This window comes from Octodon degus, unplaced genomic scaffold (genome assembly GCF_000260255.1).
Source record: "Octodon degus isolate 3935 unplaced genomic scaffold, OctDeg1.0 scaffold00084, whole genome shotgun sequence".
NCBI lineage: Eukaryota > Metazoa > Chordata > Mammalia > Rodentia > Octodontidae > Octodon > Octodon degus.
In genome coordinates this window covers 2,167,482-2,175,391 of record NW_004524660.1, presented here as the reverse complement: position 1 = coordinate 2,175,391, position 7,910 = coordinate 2,167,482, and the positions used below count along the sequence as shown (strand labels likewise).

The window sequence follows — 7,910 nt, the reverse complement described above, 5'->3', positions numbered from 1 at the left end:
GGCGGGCGGGCGGGCGGTCGGCCCGGGCGGGCGGCGGAGGCCGCGGAGGGCGTGAGGGGGTGGGGCGTGGAGGTCGCCAGAATCGGGCCGGCGGGTGTGCGCCTCCGGCGGGGTGGCGTTGAGCGACTGCGTCGAGGTGGTCCCGTACTCGGGGAGGCTTTCGTGGGCTGGTCGCAAGGCTGGTTAAAAGGACGACGCGAGAGTACACGATGCGTTTGTGCAGTGGTTTGTGAGCTGGAGCGTAATTATACTGGGCCGGGTAAAGCTGGAAGGCTGGGGTGATGAATGATGAAGGGAAGTGGGGACGGAATGGTCAGACAGAAAGATCCTGTCGTTTGTTAGAGAGCGTGAACGTTTTGAACTGTTAGCAAGATGGAGGCATTATCCAGGTACATGAAAGTAGGTGGTGGAGATAAATGGTAGATTCTTACGTATGAAGAAAAGACCTTGGGGGCAGAGACTGACTGTACTCTTTCACCTTTTGTATGTTTATTCTCTTCCTATTTTATAATTCTTATTTTTATTTTTGTTTTGCGGTACCGGGGATTGAACTCAGGGCCTTGTACTTGCCAGGCAAGCGCTTATTGTACTGAGCTATCTTCCCGGGCCCCTATTTTATAATTGCTATGTATTTGGAAGGAAGAGGTTGGATACAGTGTGCTGAGGAAATTCTGGTGGCTTCTTTGAGGTGTGTGGGCAGAAACTGGTAGGGATCATTTCCAGTCAGAATGGAGTTATTTTAGGATGAATTGTGGAATTACACATATCTGTTGGAAGACTGAAGGAGCTGATCATTTATGTAAACTTGTAAGGACCAGTTTTGCTCACTTCAAAATAAGATACTGGCTTGAGGACTACTGCATGTTACCTGACAGTTGCTTTGAGGGGCTTTTGTGTACAGTCAGATGCGTGTCACTTGGCATGATTTAGTTTACAGTTTTTGAGAAACATAGTAAATCGTATAAAGCACTCTGGCATTAGTTTACCGATAAAATCGTGCCACACTTCACTATTTGTATTTTCAGGAGATGTTAGTTATGAGTAGGAATCATGATTTCTGTAAGCAATAAAATTTTAGTTTTTAAAACAACTGGTTTTTGAGAAGGAGTCATTTTGATGGAAGTGCCAGATTTTCATTGTCTGAAGCTCCAGAGGACCATATACACTATGCCACTGTAACCCAAGACTTAATTTTGTACTCCAGGATGTGCTAGGGTTTCTTTGTGTTAACGAAAATTGTAGAAGTTCTGGTGACAGATTTCTCCCCCCACAACCAAAGATTGAACTCAGGCACTTGCGCTTGCCAGGCAAGTGCTTATTCTACTGAGCTATCTCCCCCGCCCCGACATTTTCTGTATGTATTAGTTATGAAATTAAAGGTATATTTTCATCTTTTAAGATTAAGCATGTATTATGTCTGTGATTTGTTTTACATTGACCATCAAAGATACCCTCAGCACATTACATTTAGCCTATTGTAGTAAAGTTGTGTGCCATGAGGCTTTGTTCCAAATGATAGGATTTGTTAGAGCAAGCAGAACTTGTCCAAATGTCTAGAAAAAGTCTTTATTCAGAATTTATAGTTTTTATAGGTATGTATTTAGTTTAAGCACATGGTGCCTTACAGAACTTGAAAAACAGTTAAAAGCACTAACACATTTGTTTATTTTTACCAACTTTATTGTTTTTTAAGAAAGCTTTTTACATATAGTATTCTTGAGCAAGTTAAATTAGCAAATTTAAATAGGTTACAGAAATAGCTGCTCTTTCTTGAGCCATGGAATAATGAATGTATGAAATAGGAATTATCTGTTATGGTTTTTCTATAAGCAAAATATATCTGGCAGTATAAAAGTAGTTTATTTTTTGTGTAGAAAATCTCCTCTGATGTATATAAATTCTGCTTCAGCCCTATAAAACTATCCAACTTAGTTTAAGCTAAGCTTTCTCTGCTTTTATCTCTCTTGGCACATAATATATTGTTTTCCTTACAGGAATGTAGCTTCACACACTGATTAATATCATGGGCCCTGATGTGGGCTTGGGGTACATGCCAGTGATCCGAACATGTGGGAGCTGAGGCAGGAGAATCCCCATGAGTTCCAGGCCATCTGAACTAATAGTGAGACCCTATCTCCAAACAAACAGACAGACAGCATGGGCTCTGAGGTCAGACTGCCTCAAATCCCAAATTTCATTTATTAGCCATAACCTTGGGAAAATTATTCACTTAATTTCTGTATTATTAAAATGGAGAAAATAGACATCCTTCATAGAATTGCTGTGAGAGTTAAATATAATAATATTGTAAAGTAGAACACAGCCAGGCATGTAGTAGTACTTTGATGAATGTTAGTTTTTACTAAGTCAAGGTGAATGTTTCAGATTACAGATACTATAGCAATTCAAATTAAGAGGCTAGTATAAGATAAATTAAGGAAATCTCCAGTGTTGTAATTCTTCCTTTATTACCTTTAGTTTGAATTTTCCTTACATGTTATTGAGAGAATCTTGATAGGCTGAATCACAATTTTCTATCAAGTTAAATTAAATTATGAAAAGCTCCCCAACCTATGTTTGGTAAATAGGATTGCATACAGGTATGTTGTGTCCAAAATTTTTTTTTACAGTGTTTATATTTTGAATCTTTTTTTTTAACTTTAGAGTTTTACAGTAATTGGAATAATTTTGAACATTTTTGATGAGATTCTTTGTAAACTTACATTTGGTAATTCAGAAAGAAATCTGGAAGGCTTATACTAATTAAATGATGCATTGTATTTTTATTTTTCATGGAATAGCTTCATAGTATGAAGAAAAACATTTTACCAAGTCCCCTCTGGTTTACTCCAGTGAGCCTTAGAAATATTATCATTTTCATTGTGTTCCAGGATGTGACAAAAATTGAGAAGTGCAAATGTAATGGATAAAGGTACTGCTTTTGTCTTCACACAGAGCTGAATTAAATTCCTATTGTTATTAGCTGTGAAACCTCAGAGTAACTTTTGTGTTTTTGGGTGGTAACAAGGATCAAACACAGGACCTTGTGCTTGCCAGGCTGGCACTTGCCGCTGAGCTATATCCCCATCCCTCCCCACCTTTTTTTGAATTTTCTGCAAAGCTTTATTCCAGAGGGGCTCAGTCCTTCTTGGCAGCTGCCTTCCTCATGGCGGCCAGCACGTTGCTCAGCTCCTCATGCTTCCTCTTGGCTCCCCTTGGCATGAATGTGAGTCCCCACCCTTTTCTTGATGAACTTGAGGGTACACTTGTCCTTGGAGACCTTGAGCAGCTCCATGGTGCACTGCTTGAAGGGAGTGAAGGAACTTGATGTGTTTGGTGAGACATCTGCGATGGTGGCTGTGCCTCAGTTTGCTCACATTCTTAGTCACCTTATGGCCCTTGTTGAGACCCATGGCCATGGGATGGCCGAGGGCCCTGGCTACTGTTCTTCGATGGTTGCTGTAGTAGAAGGCAGAATAAGTAACTTAACTCAATGAATCATTATTTGCACATGTAAAAGTAGGATTGATGATACCTATTTCATAATGATTTCTGTTTCATAATATAAAATGAGATAATATGTGTAAATTGTGTATCATTATTGCCTAGAAAATATTCAGTAAATAGTAGCTATTATTATGTTTGTGAGGCTGTGTAAGTACTTTTTCCACGGGTGTTTTAGGCAGATACTTGACTATTTTTCCAATTAATATGTTCTTTTTTAAGATCCTCACAGAATTTTATAAATATTCTTTCGTAGTGAGAGGAGTAAAATCGCAAAAATTAAGTTGTAGTCAGAGAATTAGAATACTATTCTTAATTCTGTATTATGCAGTAGATTATCCATATTTAAGCTTGCATATGCTGGCTGAATATACTTATAAAATGAAGACTGTCTTTTTTTTTTTTTTTTTGGTGGAACGGGGGATTGAACTCAGGCCTTTGTGCTTGCCAGGCAAGTGCTTATTCTACTGCTCTTTCTATATTCTGCTGAGCTATCTTCCCAGCCCCTAGGACTGTCTTTTGATAAATATGCTATTGTATACTCACAGGATAATTTTCATTATAATGTTAGGTATCTGTTTGGGGCAGGGGTCAAGAAGTTAAACTTTTATGAGGGTTTCTTTTGTATCTGGGGGAAAACTGACATAAAATGTAGAAATAGACATTGCAAAGAAGAAATTTTTTTAAAATTAAGCACTTGTTATTCTTGTGTCTTTTTTGCTTTATTTTCAGACAGGGCCTTCATAGTTTTTAGGGTAGCCTCAGATTTCAAATAGTCTTCCTGACTCAGCCTCCTGAGTGGTGAGATTATAGGCATGCACCACCATTCCTGGCTACTTTGTGTCTTTTGTATAATTGCCTTTATCACTTTTGCATTCTGAAAATATGGTCTTTTTAGGACCATTTATCAAAATGTGATTTTCCCTAACCACTCTGTCTGAAAATAATGGTAATTATAAATAGGGTACTTATTTAACACTGGATTTGACAAGGCATGTAATGTTAGAATTGCAACTGTTTCTTTAACTTTTTTTTAGTTGGTTGCACTTATTTTCTTTATTACAAAAATGTCTTGAGTTTTAGGACTATGATAAAAGTGATTCATGGTCCAGAGACCTTTCAGGGGTTAGTGAAAGAGTTCTGAACTCTTAACTCTCTCTCAGAAGCTATGAAGCTGCTTGTTTGGCTGGTATCTTGGGGAAAAGGGAGTGGATGAGTCTCTGAGATACTTCTTTTTTATCCCACTTTCTCTTTTTTTTTTCCTTCCCTCACTTTTTCCATAGCATGTTTTTTTCTTTAACCTGGGATGCCTGCAGATGATCCTTGGATTTTCTAAAACCTGTTAACAAGGTTTGTGATTATGATTTTTCCTTGGAAAAAAGGGAGCCATTTTTCTCCATCAAGTCCTTCAACAGTATCTCCCTTTCTCCCTCTGCAGCTCCTTCCCTCTCTCCCTCCGTCCCTCCGTCCCTCCCTCCCTCCCTCCCTAGCTCCCTAGCTCCCTAGCTCCCTAGCTCCCTAGCTCCCTAGCTCCCTAGCTCCCTAGCTCCCTCGCTCCCTCGCTCCCTCCGTCCCTCCTGTATTGGGAGTTGAACCCTGTGCCTTCGCATTCAGCTCCAAACTTTTTTTTGTAAACATTTTTTAGTCAGTGTCTCACTAAATCATTAAATTGCTTGGTTCCCAGGCTGGGTTCAAACTTGTGTTCCTCTTGCCTTGGTCTTCCAAAGTGCTGGGGTTGTAGGCATTCATTCCCTCATTTGTAAACGGGTAAAAACAGCGCAGATACAGGAGAGTTACCAGTGTCCTGACAAAAGTGGAATGTTTAATATGTAAAAGAAAAAGCCTAGACATTGTAAAAAGTCCAGACAGAATTTCATATTTACTCTTTTAGAAGAGAGTTTTACCTGGCAAGTGCAGGGCCCTGAGTTCAGTCCCTGGTACTGAAAAAAAAGGCATTTTTAATTTTCCCCCAGGACTGGAGATTGAACCCTAAGTCTTGGCTATGCTAGGCAAGCTCTATAGAGAGGTCTTTTAAAAATTTGAGACAGAATCTTGCTAAATTGCCTAGGCTGAACTTAAATTTGTAATCCTTTTGATTTGACCATCTTAGTAGCTAGGATTTTTTGACAAATGTTTCGTGTGCTTGAGATTTCCCAGATCAGTCCTCTTCCTTCCATGCATTAAGGTAGTTTTTGCTGTTTAAAAATACACCATACAAACTTGTTTTCCCTCTTCACATCATGTCCCCAAATCCATTGGTTGTGATTTTTTGTTAATATCATGTAAGTTGAAAGCTACCCTCATTTTTAACTTCTTTTCTGCTCTCATGTACTATAATCAGTCAGTTGCTCAGTCAGTCTTGACTCATTTACTACCAGATTCTTTTTTTTTTTTTACCATCAGATTCTTGATTACTGGTTTTTTTTTTTTATTTATTTATTTATTTTTTTTTATTTATTTATTTTTTTTGGTGGAATTTGGGATTTAACTCAGGCCCTTGTGCTTGCCAGGCAAGCGCTTATTCATTGAGCTATCTCCACAGCCCCCTTTTTAAAAATGGTTTTGATACAAGATCTCATAACGCAGTTTGGACTTGTAGTGATCCTCTGTCTCAGCCTCCCCAGGGTGCGTCACCATGCCCAGTTCCAGAGCCGAGACCTTGCACTTGCTAGGTAAGTACTTATGCCACTGAGCCATCTCCCCAGCCCTTTTGATTATTTTAGAGGCTAGCAAAATTTAAAACAATTTTTTATTAGACCCAGAATACAACATTTTATGGTTTTTAGCAAATACATTTTAAAAATATCTCACACTGTGGTCCATTATGATTACTACTTGGTTGCTTTTCTCATGAAACTTTTCTGGTGTTCTAAACTGGGTATTTCTTCCTGTCCTTTTGAAAAACTCATGGTGCTTTTTGTGCCACTTACAGTCTACCTTATAGTATGTTTATTGATATATAGTATAACTCCCTCCTAACTAGAGTTCTTTAGGTAAAGAGGACTAGGTATTCTCATCTTTGTATCTGTTACAGGTTCTAATATAATGTTCAGGGGCTGTAAGGAACAGGATTTGCACTCGTACACGTGCAAGTAAAGGAGTTTATTGGCAGGACATGGTACTGGATATGATTTCCTAGGTGTTAGACCCACAGATAGGAAAGAGATGGAATACAATAGGTTGTATACTCATGAATTGTGACTAATACCTTCTCCTCTCATTTCTCCTAGAGTTGAATAGCTACTTGCTCTGCTGGTGGTTAAGTCCTTTCATCAGCTTTCTCTGCTCCCTCTTTTCTCCCAGTGCACCAGTTTTCAACCTTGGGGTATTCTTATATTTCTGTGGCTCCACACTGCCAGACCTGGTAGTTAAGTGCCTTCTGTCACCTGGGCTCCTCATTCCAGATATTGGAAAGAGGATCAGATTGGTCCATCCTTGTCAGGTACTACTCCCAGTCCAGTCATCTGTGCTTGGAAGTATGGGAGGTTTCATGAAGTATCGTGACTTTTTGTAAGGGTGGCCTTTTCAAGGACTGAGGTGGGTGGAATTTTAAAGCTAGAGAATTAATGATTGATAACAATGACAATGTGTATCACCTAGTAAATACTCATTAAATACAGGTTGAATATGAGTGAGATGGAAATAATAGAGGAACTAAACATACCACTGCTTTTATTTCTTTTTCTTTTTTTTTGCGAACCGGGGATTGAACTCAGACCCTTGCGCTTAGCAGGGAAACGCTTATTCCACTGAGCCATCTCCCTGGTGCCTGTTTTTATTTCTTATTAGTTCATGAAAACATGGCCTGCTTGTTTCTCAATATTGATGTTTGTATAGTTGGGAGATAAAATTAAATTTCTCCTTGAGGTACAGGTGTAGGATTCTCAGTCCTGTTATCAACACACTTTTTTTTTTCTTTTTGAGGTTAAGAGCAGAATATTTACTGGGGGAAAGAAAGCTTCTGTCTGAGAGAGAGAGAGAGAGAGAGAGAGAGAGAGAGAGAGAGAGAGAGAAAGAGAGAGAGAGAGAGAAAGAGAGAGAGAGAGAAGGGGGATCCGAGCGGGTTACCCCCCTGTTATGAACACGTTCAGCTCAGAATAGTTTGAAATTAATTGCCTTTGATTTTTTTATTTAGGAATTATAAAAACATAGTAATCTCTTTTTCAGAACATTACCCCTTTTTTCTTGCAGATTTTCTAGTCTACTACTTTTATGAACATCAAAAAATTACCCAAAGTTCAGGAAAGAGATAAAACAGTATTTTTTTCCTTATTAAGACTTTGTTAATGGGTTGTTTTCTTAAGAAGTTGGTGAGGGCTGGAGAGATGGCTCAGTGGTCTAAAGCACCTACTTAGAACAAGCTTAGCAAAAGCATCAGGGACCGCGGTTCAGTCCCCCAGCACCAC

General features: G+C 39.0%; 1 protein-coding gene across 1 annotated transcript in view; it reads left to right on the top strand.

Annotated features, from left to right (window-relative positions):
• Gnai3 (G protein subunit alpha i3) overlaps positions 1-7,910 on the top strand; it is a 47,187-nt gene that overhangs the window by 450 nt on the left and 38,827 nt on the right. The window lies entirely within an intron of this gene.